The sequence below is a fragment of the Triticum aestivum genome, chromosome 4D, assembly GCF_018294505.1.
Source record: "Triticum aestivum cultivar Chinese Spring chromosome 4D, IWGSC CS RefSeq v2.1, whole genome shotgun sequence".
Lineage (NCBI taxonomy): Eukaryota > Viridiplantae > Streptophyta > Magnoliopsida > Poales > Poaceae > Triticum > Triticum aestivum.
In genome coordinates this window covers 7,240,698-7,250,769 of record NC_057805.1, presented here as the reverse complement: position 1 = coordinate 7,250,769, position 10,072 = coordinate 7,240,698, and positions in this window count along the sequence as shown.

Here is a 10,072-nt window from a genome sequence, read left to right as displayed (position 1 = left end):
TTCATCTTCCTCTTCATCATCATCGTCCTCGCCCTCCTCCTCGTCATCTTGAACCGCCATAGACGATGAGGCGGCCTGGCTCGATGAAGCGAGGCTATGCATCGGTGCTGCGGGAGCAATCACATCAGCGGAGGAGGTGGCACACCCAAGCAGGCCCACAAGCTTGCGACATTTTTTGACGAACTTCTGCAATGAGAACGAAACAATAAGCACAATATGGATCAACTTCATGATGAACATAAGAAAATGAACTCCATGTTACCTTCACCGTTCCCCTCAACTTGTTCTCACTAGCTCGAGTCCCGGGGATAAAACTAAGCGCATCAGAGGCATCAAAAATGCTTTTGTTCAGCTCTGAAGACTGCAATGTAATAAAATGAGTTAGTAGCACTAAAGTTGATTTCATCCAAACTTCGGTTGAAAACAGGTAAAAACAACTTACCACTCTGTTCATGATGGGTCCGTACTCCCTAAATCCGCCATGTAGCTCTCTGATGCTGTCATTGTAGGCTTCATTCTCGGAGTCGTCGTCGTACAGACTTTCGGCGTCTGCCGTCGTCCACTGTGGCCTTAGGCGCAAACGATGCTTGATGCCATTGTCGAACCACAACAGGTGATCCGAGTACTCCTCCCAGTCAATCACTCTTCTCTCCACATCTTTGCGAGTTTTCCACTGGTTCCATTCAGTCACGTATTTGGCATGTTGCTCTCCCCAATTTATGATAGACTGATTCTTCCTCCTGCTCAGCCTGCAAAGCACAAGAAAGATTGTAAAACACCAATAGGAATAATATGAAACATCAAAACGAAAGTTGGTAACGATGAGAACGGGCGGTGATACTCACAAGTGCAGGTCGTAGCCACCGGTATCTTTGATGATGCCGGCTGGTGGTGTACGTTGCGTCTTACCAAATTGCGCGGCAACGCGCTGTGGCAAGTGGTACTCGACGGCATAGACACAAATCATGGGCAAGATGCACCGCCAGAGAAGCCGGTCCTGCTTGCACATCACGTTCAGCTCGAACCCCCACTCTCGGTCGTTAGTATACGACCGCCAGTTAACCTAGCACCAAAAGTGGTAAGCTCAAGTGAAAGTGTTCTCGACCACATTCGAAATCTAGGTCTTATACCTGGAGAGGCGTCAGCGCATCAAGCTCGTTGATGAAGATCTTGTACCAGGCCTTGGATTCACCCGAGATTGTACCCACCACGTCCCAAGCGTATGCGGCGGTCGGGTATCGAGCATCGTCGCCATCTTCGCCATAGTCAGTCCATGCATGCGCTCTAAGCTTCTCCGGACGACCCACCGGGATTCGCTCTCACATCCAAATTAAGAGGCCCCACACACATCCACACATACCAGACGTAGCTTCCGTCCTCCGGGTTGCATCGTCAAGCTACAAAACAAGTGTAGATGATAAGATGCCAAAATCCAAAGCAGCGCACGTCCATGATATTTGAAACAATGATGTGATATTCACTTACCGAACGGTATAGGTAGGCGAGGCCGGCGGCCCCCCAGCTGTACCCCGCATCCCAGTCCGCCAGGAAGTCGAGATACATCCAGAGGGCAGTGTCCCTAGAGCAGTCTGGAAACACTACCTCCGTGAGAAGATACCACAGGTAGGCCCTGGCATACTGCTCCACCACCCGGGGTTCGGCCCCTTCCGGGCACTTGCTCCGGTACTTCAGGAGCCACGGCAGCGGGACGCCGGAAGTCCGGTTCTTCTTATCTGGGGGCAGTCGCCGATGAGGGCGACAACCCTGTCGGGCTAGTTTTTCCTCTCCACTCGTCCTGTCAGAGCATGACCCTCGAGCGGTAGGCCCGTAATCATGCCCCAATCCTCGAGTGTAACCGTCATCTCCCCACATGGAAGATGGAAGCTGTGCGTCTCTGGCCGCCACCGATCGATCAAAGCCGTGAGAGATGAGTGGGCGAGCGTCGGCGGCTTGCGCTTGAACTGCTGGACGAAACCCAGCAGTCGGGCTCTCCTGTAGAACGGCGTGTACCGCTCGGCGTACTCCATCTTCATGATCGTCCCGTGACCCCTCATCCGCAGTGTCGGGAGCATCTGTCGAAATGAAGACCCAAACAATTAGTAACTTTTTTTCATCAATTCAGAATATTTGTTTTAAGAAGTTACTTACCACTCCATTCTCAATAAAACGGGCACGATGGCCCTTGTCGAACGTAGGGTCAAGCATAGTATACTTGATGCCAATGTCATCCGCAAGAGGTGGCCTCCTAAAAAAATTGCATAAACATAAGCATAAGCATATCAAAAGAATTTTTAACATGAACTAGGGGACATATAGATGCATAACAAAGGCTCATCAAGGTTCAAATGCATCATATCACATATTTCTCCAACAACATCCAACATGCATCATCTCATATTTTCTTAAAAAACAAAAAACATGAACTAGGGTTCATCTTGAGGGGTTCACCATTTTTACCCCGACAAAATCCAGTATTTGCATCATCTAACATACACTACATGCAACAAATATCTCCAATATTCATCATATAATAAAATTTTTGATAACAAAAAAATATGAACTAGGTTCATCTCGAGGATTCATACACTACATATAACAAATATCTTCAATATTCATCATACACTACATCCAATACTTGCGTCATAGCATAGGAACATGCATCATCTATCACAACAAATGCCTCCAACATGCATCATATAAAAAAACATTCAAATCAAATATGAACTAGGGTTCATCTTAACACAACCATACCAACTAGTGAATAGAGTTCATATCTAACACAATATAACATTTAGAATCAACCTAAATCAATTCTAGGGTTAAAAAAATATTCAATCTAGTTCAAAAAAGGAGTGATTTGAATCGAATAATGCGACGAATCGAAAGGTGTTTGATTAAAACTAATTGGAGGGATCGAAAGAGCTTACTTTTCTCTCTTCGGGGCCATCTCGATCCGCAAAATCCGTGAAGAAACGAAGAAGATCGGAGGGGGGAGTGGAGGGGATGAGAGAGGGCGAGTTGGAGGAACTGCTTTGTTCTTCGTCGGGGGGGGGGGGGGGGGGGGCTGGGGGGGGGGGGGAAGGGGGGGGCGGCCGGCCCGCGGTTTATATATGTCCACATCCTACCGCCAGAGACCTCGGCGGTAGGTTCAGACATCCTACCGCCAGGCGGAGCGGCGGTAGGGTGTGACGAAGGAGGCACGGAGGCCGTTATCGCTGCTGATGTGGATAAGTTTGCTACCGCCGGGCCTCGTGGTGGTAGGAGAAAGGGTCAAATCACGAAAAAAATTAAATGGGGTCATATCTCGATTTTATATCACAAAAGGGTCGAAACACGAAATTTTGCCGCTGCTCGAGCAACATCGATGATCCTCGGCCTCGGTCGGTGCGCGCAGATGCCGGCCGCTGCATGCGCAGCCCCGGCGCACGTGGCGGAGCCGAGCTGACCAAAACTGGCCGGCGAGATCGCCATCATCAGTGCACCTTTTGCGCGCCCCTCGCTAGCCTCGCTCGTCAATCATGCCCCCCCGGTCTCGGCCAACGCTCCTCGCCCCGGTAAGAAAGTTGGCGTTAGCTTTTGGCTTTGCGAGCCCCTCTCTCTCCCGTCGTCATCACCAGCCGTGCCCCTGCCGTGCCTACACCAGCAACAGCTCCGCTCTCTCCGAGACTCCGACCACGGGCGGGACCGGCGGCATGCATGCATGCATTCGCTCGGCTCGATCAGTGTCTCTACGACCGACGCAGTGGTAGGAAGTAGGATAAACTAAAACTGCATCGGCATGCTACGAGTAGTAGAAAACGACTTGAGAGAAAGAAGCAGGGCAGGGTAGGGCGGGCGCATATACACCATGGATGGTTTGACCTTGGACAAAGGAACAAACAACAATGCGTTTGCTTCACTGCTGCCTCACATATGCTCAGCCTGGGCCTGGCACACAGTAGCATGTGTTACTTTGGCCTGTCAAAACGCAGGAGTATCAGCTAGTAATCCATGTGGCTCCGTCTGTTTACTGGCATAAACTACTGTGCATACAGCTATGCTCTGTCAGAGACTTATCGATCGATGGCAGTAGCAGAGGACGAGGCACCCGGCTGCACCTGCTGTTGCTCTGCACATTTTGAACGGCAGCTGTTGGGACTTTACCTTCTGCATGCAATCTGACACCAAACGGTCGTGGTTAACTCTTTCGGCTAGAGAGACAGGTTAGGCCTAAGTTGAGATTCAGAGCGACCTATTCACCGTTCACCAACAAGCTGGCGACAGTGACAACGGTATTATTCCATTTCCACCTTTGCATAAGTGAAACGTGGATGGATATTTATTTCCATACGTGACAGTAACAGTGATATTCTTGAACTCCCAGTACAGGCAACCTAGCTTTACCACAAGTCACAGCACAAACAAGGACGAGGAGAGACTGAAAAGAAATAGACACGTACTGTACTACGTTAACTGCACATCGAGAACCACTGCTCGATCACCATCGATCTATATTGTTCGATCACAGTGCCAAATCTGACAAGTCAAGGCTTTCGACCTTCGATCAACCCGTCCACTCTAATCGAAATCAAGCCATCCATCCACATCATGGTGCCGGCCAGGCTTCAACTTGAAGGTCATACCGGCCGGTGCCATCAATCGGTCATCGGATGGCTGTCCCTGATCACCTGTTTTCGCGACGATCCTATACGACGGCCGAGATTCTGGCACATCCTAATGATGACGATGTGTCTACATATCATTGCCTGCCGTGGTCGTGGAGTACCTGAGATGGAACGAATCATCGTGTGCTTACAGAATTCGTGGGGGCATATCATATCGGATTGGAGATCAACAACGAAGACCACACGAACATGGACACGAGATGGATGGAATGCAACGTTGTGGTGCAGCCTGCAGGGCAGGACGATCGATGTCGCCGATCAGTTTCCCATCGACTAAGCCCAACTCCACCGCACGACCCCAAACGGACGTCTGGTCTGGCCGGATTTTGGCCCTTTGGGACGACGATTGGTTCGCCCATATCCGCGTTTGTCCGTTGGATCATGGGTGCGTCCAACGCGCGGCCACATTCCAAATTATGTCCGGGGTGGACGTGATTAAAAAAACAAAAAAACTTAAATAAAATGTCTAAAAAAGTGAATAAACGTACTTAAAAAAACTTAAAACATATATAGAGGTCATGGCCACAAAACGGCCCAGTTCCATAATCCACTTATAAGGCCCAGTTCCATAATTAACATAAAAACAAAATAAAAAAACGCAGCCTGCGCGCTCCTACCGTGCCCGTCGATGCCGTGGCCGTCGCCGTCTTCAGTGGCCGCCGGTGTCGTCATCGTCGCTGACGAGGTCGGTGTAGGCCGGCGGCGTCCAGAGGTGGGCCGGTGGTGCGTGGTAGACGAGGGCGGGCTGGACGGCGGGAGGTGCCTGCACCACCTCCTCCCGTGGCGACGCCTCCCGCTCCAGTGACCGCGGCGGCGTGGGGCGCCAGTTCACGCACCCTAGGGCGTCGGCCATCTCGTCTGCCATGCACGACCAGCTCCACCCCTGGCCCACCAGGCCCGGGTGGAACGCGGCCACCGGCGCCTCCTCCATCACCTCCTCCTTCGCCACCATCTCCAACTCGGGGATGACGACCTCGCCGACGGCGGAGCGGGCCATCATCTCCTCGAGGCCCTCCCATTGGCGCTCATCGTGCGTGTGCATGGAGTCCTCCATGACACGCGCCATGAGACGGGTCTCCTCCTCCGATGTCATGTGAGGAGGTGGGGGTGGCGATGGAGATGGCGAAGGCGACGGTGTGGGCGTGAGGCCGCGCACCCGACTACACCCGCGCTCCTTTGGAGCAGCCGCTCGGCGCTCTGGATGTGGCCGCCGCGGCCCCGTCGACGTGTCGGCGAAGAAGGACGCCCGCCGCGTGTCGTGCTCATCGCGGAACCAAGTGTCCCACAATGGCGAGTCGGGGGCGTACCTCTCGTCGTAGTAGAGGTCGTCCGGGAGGAGGCGGCGGCGGCGCTCGATCTCCTGGCGGCCCGCACGGCCGCTCACCAGGACCGGCGGGATCGGCACGCGGTCGGCGGACAAATGCCAGTTGTTGGGGAGGTGGGCGTCGCTCCAGGGGAGCGGCGTCCTCGTCTCCCAATACCGGCGGCATACATCCATGGTGATGTAGTGCCGGTCGCGCTCGCCGGCGGCCGTGGGGGCGATGGAGAACGCGGGCGGCGCGGGGGCCCGACGCGGTGGCGATGCGGGCTCCTCCTTCTTCACGGAGCCGCGGCGGCGTCCCGACGAGGAGCCAGTCTCGCGGTCGTGCTTGCCTTTGCGGCCATAGTTCCATAGCCCCATGGCTGCGGGCGGCCGCCCGGCGAGCTCGAGGCTAGGGTTTGGGGGTCTGGGGTTGTCGGGTTTCGAGGAGGCCGCGGGGTGGAGTGGGGCAGTGTGGACGACGACCGGTCCACGGGTCCCATTTAAGAAGGACCGCTACCGTTCGCCTCGGCGGATGACAGGCGGGGCCGCCCGCGCGTGCGCACTGATGTTGGCTGATGAGAGGTAGGTGGCCGCCTGCCATGCGGCCCCGACACGGACGAGGCGCGCGTCCGTTTGGTGTCCGTCGCGACCCAAACCCAGCGCAAGTTTGCGCTCGAAATGGATCGGCGCGGGCACAAAACGGACGAGATGGGTCCGGGCCGTCGCGCGCTGGGCCGCCTCGTTTGTCCGTTTTACCCCAAACGAACGGGGCCGGACAGAATGGGGTCGCGCGGTGGAGTTGGCCTATCAGTGTGTGGTGTGTGTGGATGTGTGTGGAAGTGGTGGTGGTGGTGCAAGGTTGTTTCTTGTTTGTCCCTCGACACGGCGAACCCCACTGGGTGCGGGTGATGATGGTCTCGACATGGAAGAGCACGCACTGCGCTTGATTTGACGCGCGTTCTGGAGCTGATGCGAGGAGTCAGCTAATTAGGGAGGGTGCTGTGCTCATGTTCTTCAGTCACTTCAGTCAAGCGATGGAGTGCACTGTCATTGGTTAAATATACCATGTGCGTTTGTTCATTGCAGCTCGGAGCGTGGTCCTCTGCGAACGCCCCGCGGTTAAGCCCAACTCCACCGTGCGACTCCGTTCTGTCCGCGCGTGTCCGTTCGGAGTAAAACGGACGAACCAGACGGCCCAGCGCGGAGGCGTAAACGGATTTTTGTCCGTTTTCGATCCATCATCGGCCCAAGTTTGCGCCGCTTTTGGGGTGAAACGGACAGCACGCGGACGCACGGGCCGTCTGCGCGTGTCCTCCCATGGCCCGCCCGTCGGTGGCACAGGGGCGCCTTTTTCTATCCGCCCCCTCCCTCCCTCCGGCCGCACGCCCTCCATTCTTCTCCACCCTTCCACATTCTTCCCTCGCCGCCGCTGCTGCCATTGTAGCTGTGCAGCTCGGACGCGCGCTCGCCCCGCCCCTTCCCCTTGGTGCCCCCGAGCTACCCAACCACGGCCACCTGTTTTGCGCACCCGCCGGCCGGATTTGGACCGGATCCGGTCGGTCTTGAGCTCGCCCGGCCGTGGGAGGCCGCGCCACGCCATGGACTGGCCGGGCACCAGGCCGGAAGGCCATGGCAGGGCCGCAAGGCCACATGCAGGCAGTGGCTCCTCCTCTAGCCGCCCGGATCTACACCGTCGGTGGTCCGCCGGCAGATACACGAATGGCGGTCGGCCGGGCTCGGTGCTAGCCCAAAATCTTGTCGGCGCCCCGTTGCCGCTCATTAAGTGCGACCATTGCGTAAAGAAGGTCGTGCGCCGCGTGTCTACAACGCCGGAACATCCTGGATGGGTGTTCATCAAGTGCTTAAATGATGGGGTATGTGCTTTTTTTAGCTTCGGTTTGTGCTCTAGGTTTGACAAGTTGTGCTAACTTCAAATTTTGTTGTGTAGAATGGATGCAAGTTTTGGTATTGGGAAGAAGAGTACATCGATATATTGATAGAGTGCAATTTAGTAGATGTTCGTGCACTTTTAGCTAGCATAGAGGTTGTAGATGAGACAAGTGCACTTGTTGCTAGATTAGAGGCTAGACACGAGACTAGATGCGAGGAAGCAACCTCTACTTCTTTAGGCTCGAAGAAGAAGAAAGAAACACGCAAGATGGAGGCGGCTCCTCCGCAGATCAACAATGAATGCATCGAGAAGGCACTAATCCAACTTACAGGAGCAGTTATGGAAATTGGATATCTTCTAAAATGTATTCTTGTGGTTCTTGTTTTTTTTGTCTTGCTTTTCTAGTCAAAATTTGGTGATGTATTCTCATGTACCAAGAATGAATGATGAAAAAAAGTTTAAAGACTTGCATACAAAAAGTACGCAGACAGGATGCAGCCGGGATGCGTCCGCGCGTTGGGCACACGGCCACCGCATCCTAGGACAAGCCCGGACACGACCCCATTGCCCTACCCAAACGGACAGAAACCGGACAAAACGGACGTCTGTTTGGGGTCGCGTAGTGGAGTTGGCCTAAAATGCTCGTCGTTCCCTGATAGTCACGATTTGTGTGTGTGTCACAAGATGAAAAAAAATGGAGAAAATTTTCAATCTATTCATCTTCAACCATGCTAATACAACAAACACTAGAAAATAATAGAAAATACATCCAGATCTGTAGACCAGCTAGCGACGACTACAAGAACTGAAGCGAGCCGGAGATGCGCCGTCGTCATCGCCCCTCCCTTACCGGAGCCGGGCGAAACTTCTTGTACTAGACAGTCGGGAAGTCGTCGTGCTAAGGCACCATAGGACCAACGCATTAGAGCAGCAACCGCAGCCGATGAAGAGTAGCGAAGATCAAAAGGATCCAACTTGAAGACACACGACGACGACCGGATCCGAGCAAATTCACCGGAGACACATCTCCACACGCCCACCGATGATGCTAGACGCACCACCAGGATGGGGGTTAGGCGGGGAGAACCTTATTCCATCTCTAAAAAGTCATCACAGTCTCGTCTTCCAGAACATAAAACAAACTCTAATAGAACATGAAGAACCATCTAGAAACGGAGCCCTCCCTGTAGGGTAACGCAGCAGAAAACAAAAAATTTCCGACCTACGCACCAGCCCAGGACCACTATGGAGACTGCATACAAGGTTTGATCTTTTTCGTTACCGACTCGTAGCGCAGCGGGAAGTAGAGTCGATGACGATCGGCGGTGCAGATCTCCGCAGCTAGGATTTACAACCTCCCAACCGCGAGGATGTATACCCTCATCTGCTCCTCAGACAGCCCTCCGAGAGGCGGTCGAACAGCCCCCCGGACGGTGTCGCGGACAGCCCTTCGGGAGGACCTTCGAAACTCGAACGGTCACTCGGACAGCCCTTCGGGAGGACCTTCGAAATTCGGACGGTCACACGGATAGCCCTTCGGGAGGCACTCACGAACTAAGACCGAAACTACGATCTCTCTACAGAGTTGCACACATACGGTGTCATCTATCCGGCAGGGCTTCGCCGTCCAGAACTAGTTCCCACCAGAACCCAGACAGCCTTTCGGCTCTACGAAACTATTTCGCTGGGAGGGAGAGAGAAGCCAGATCATGCATGGCACTGTATGTGAGAAGGGATGAAGTTTGGGCTGCCCACTCCTCCTCTATTTATAGGAAAGCCAAGGGGTAGGGATGGCTCACAAAAACCCAAAATGCCCATGCAAATGTCACACATGAAGGGCATAATGGGGAGGGAAGTGGAGCTCCATGGAGCCCCACACATGTGGCCGACCAACCCCCTTGGGGGACCCCCATGAGGAGCATGCTTGGCCCCCAAGCCCTTCTATAAGCCTTTTGGAAATATCCCAAAAGATGACTCACCATAAAATATCCCAAAAAGCACTTTCACTATTCACAACGACATTTTTCAGCGTCTGTTCGAACTGAAAATATTTATGTGGGCTTAGAACATTTCCAGTACCCACCAAAATTATTTTCAACGCGTTTCGAAACAATTCCGGTTTAGTGATTTTCATCTGCGAAAAGCATCTGAAGTGGTTCCGGCAGCTCCGGAGCATATCCGGTTATTATCCCGGAAAATTCCAGCAAGCTTCCA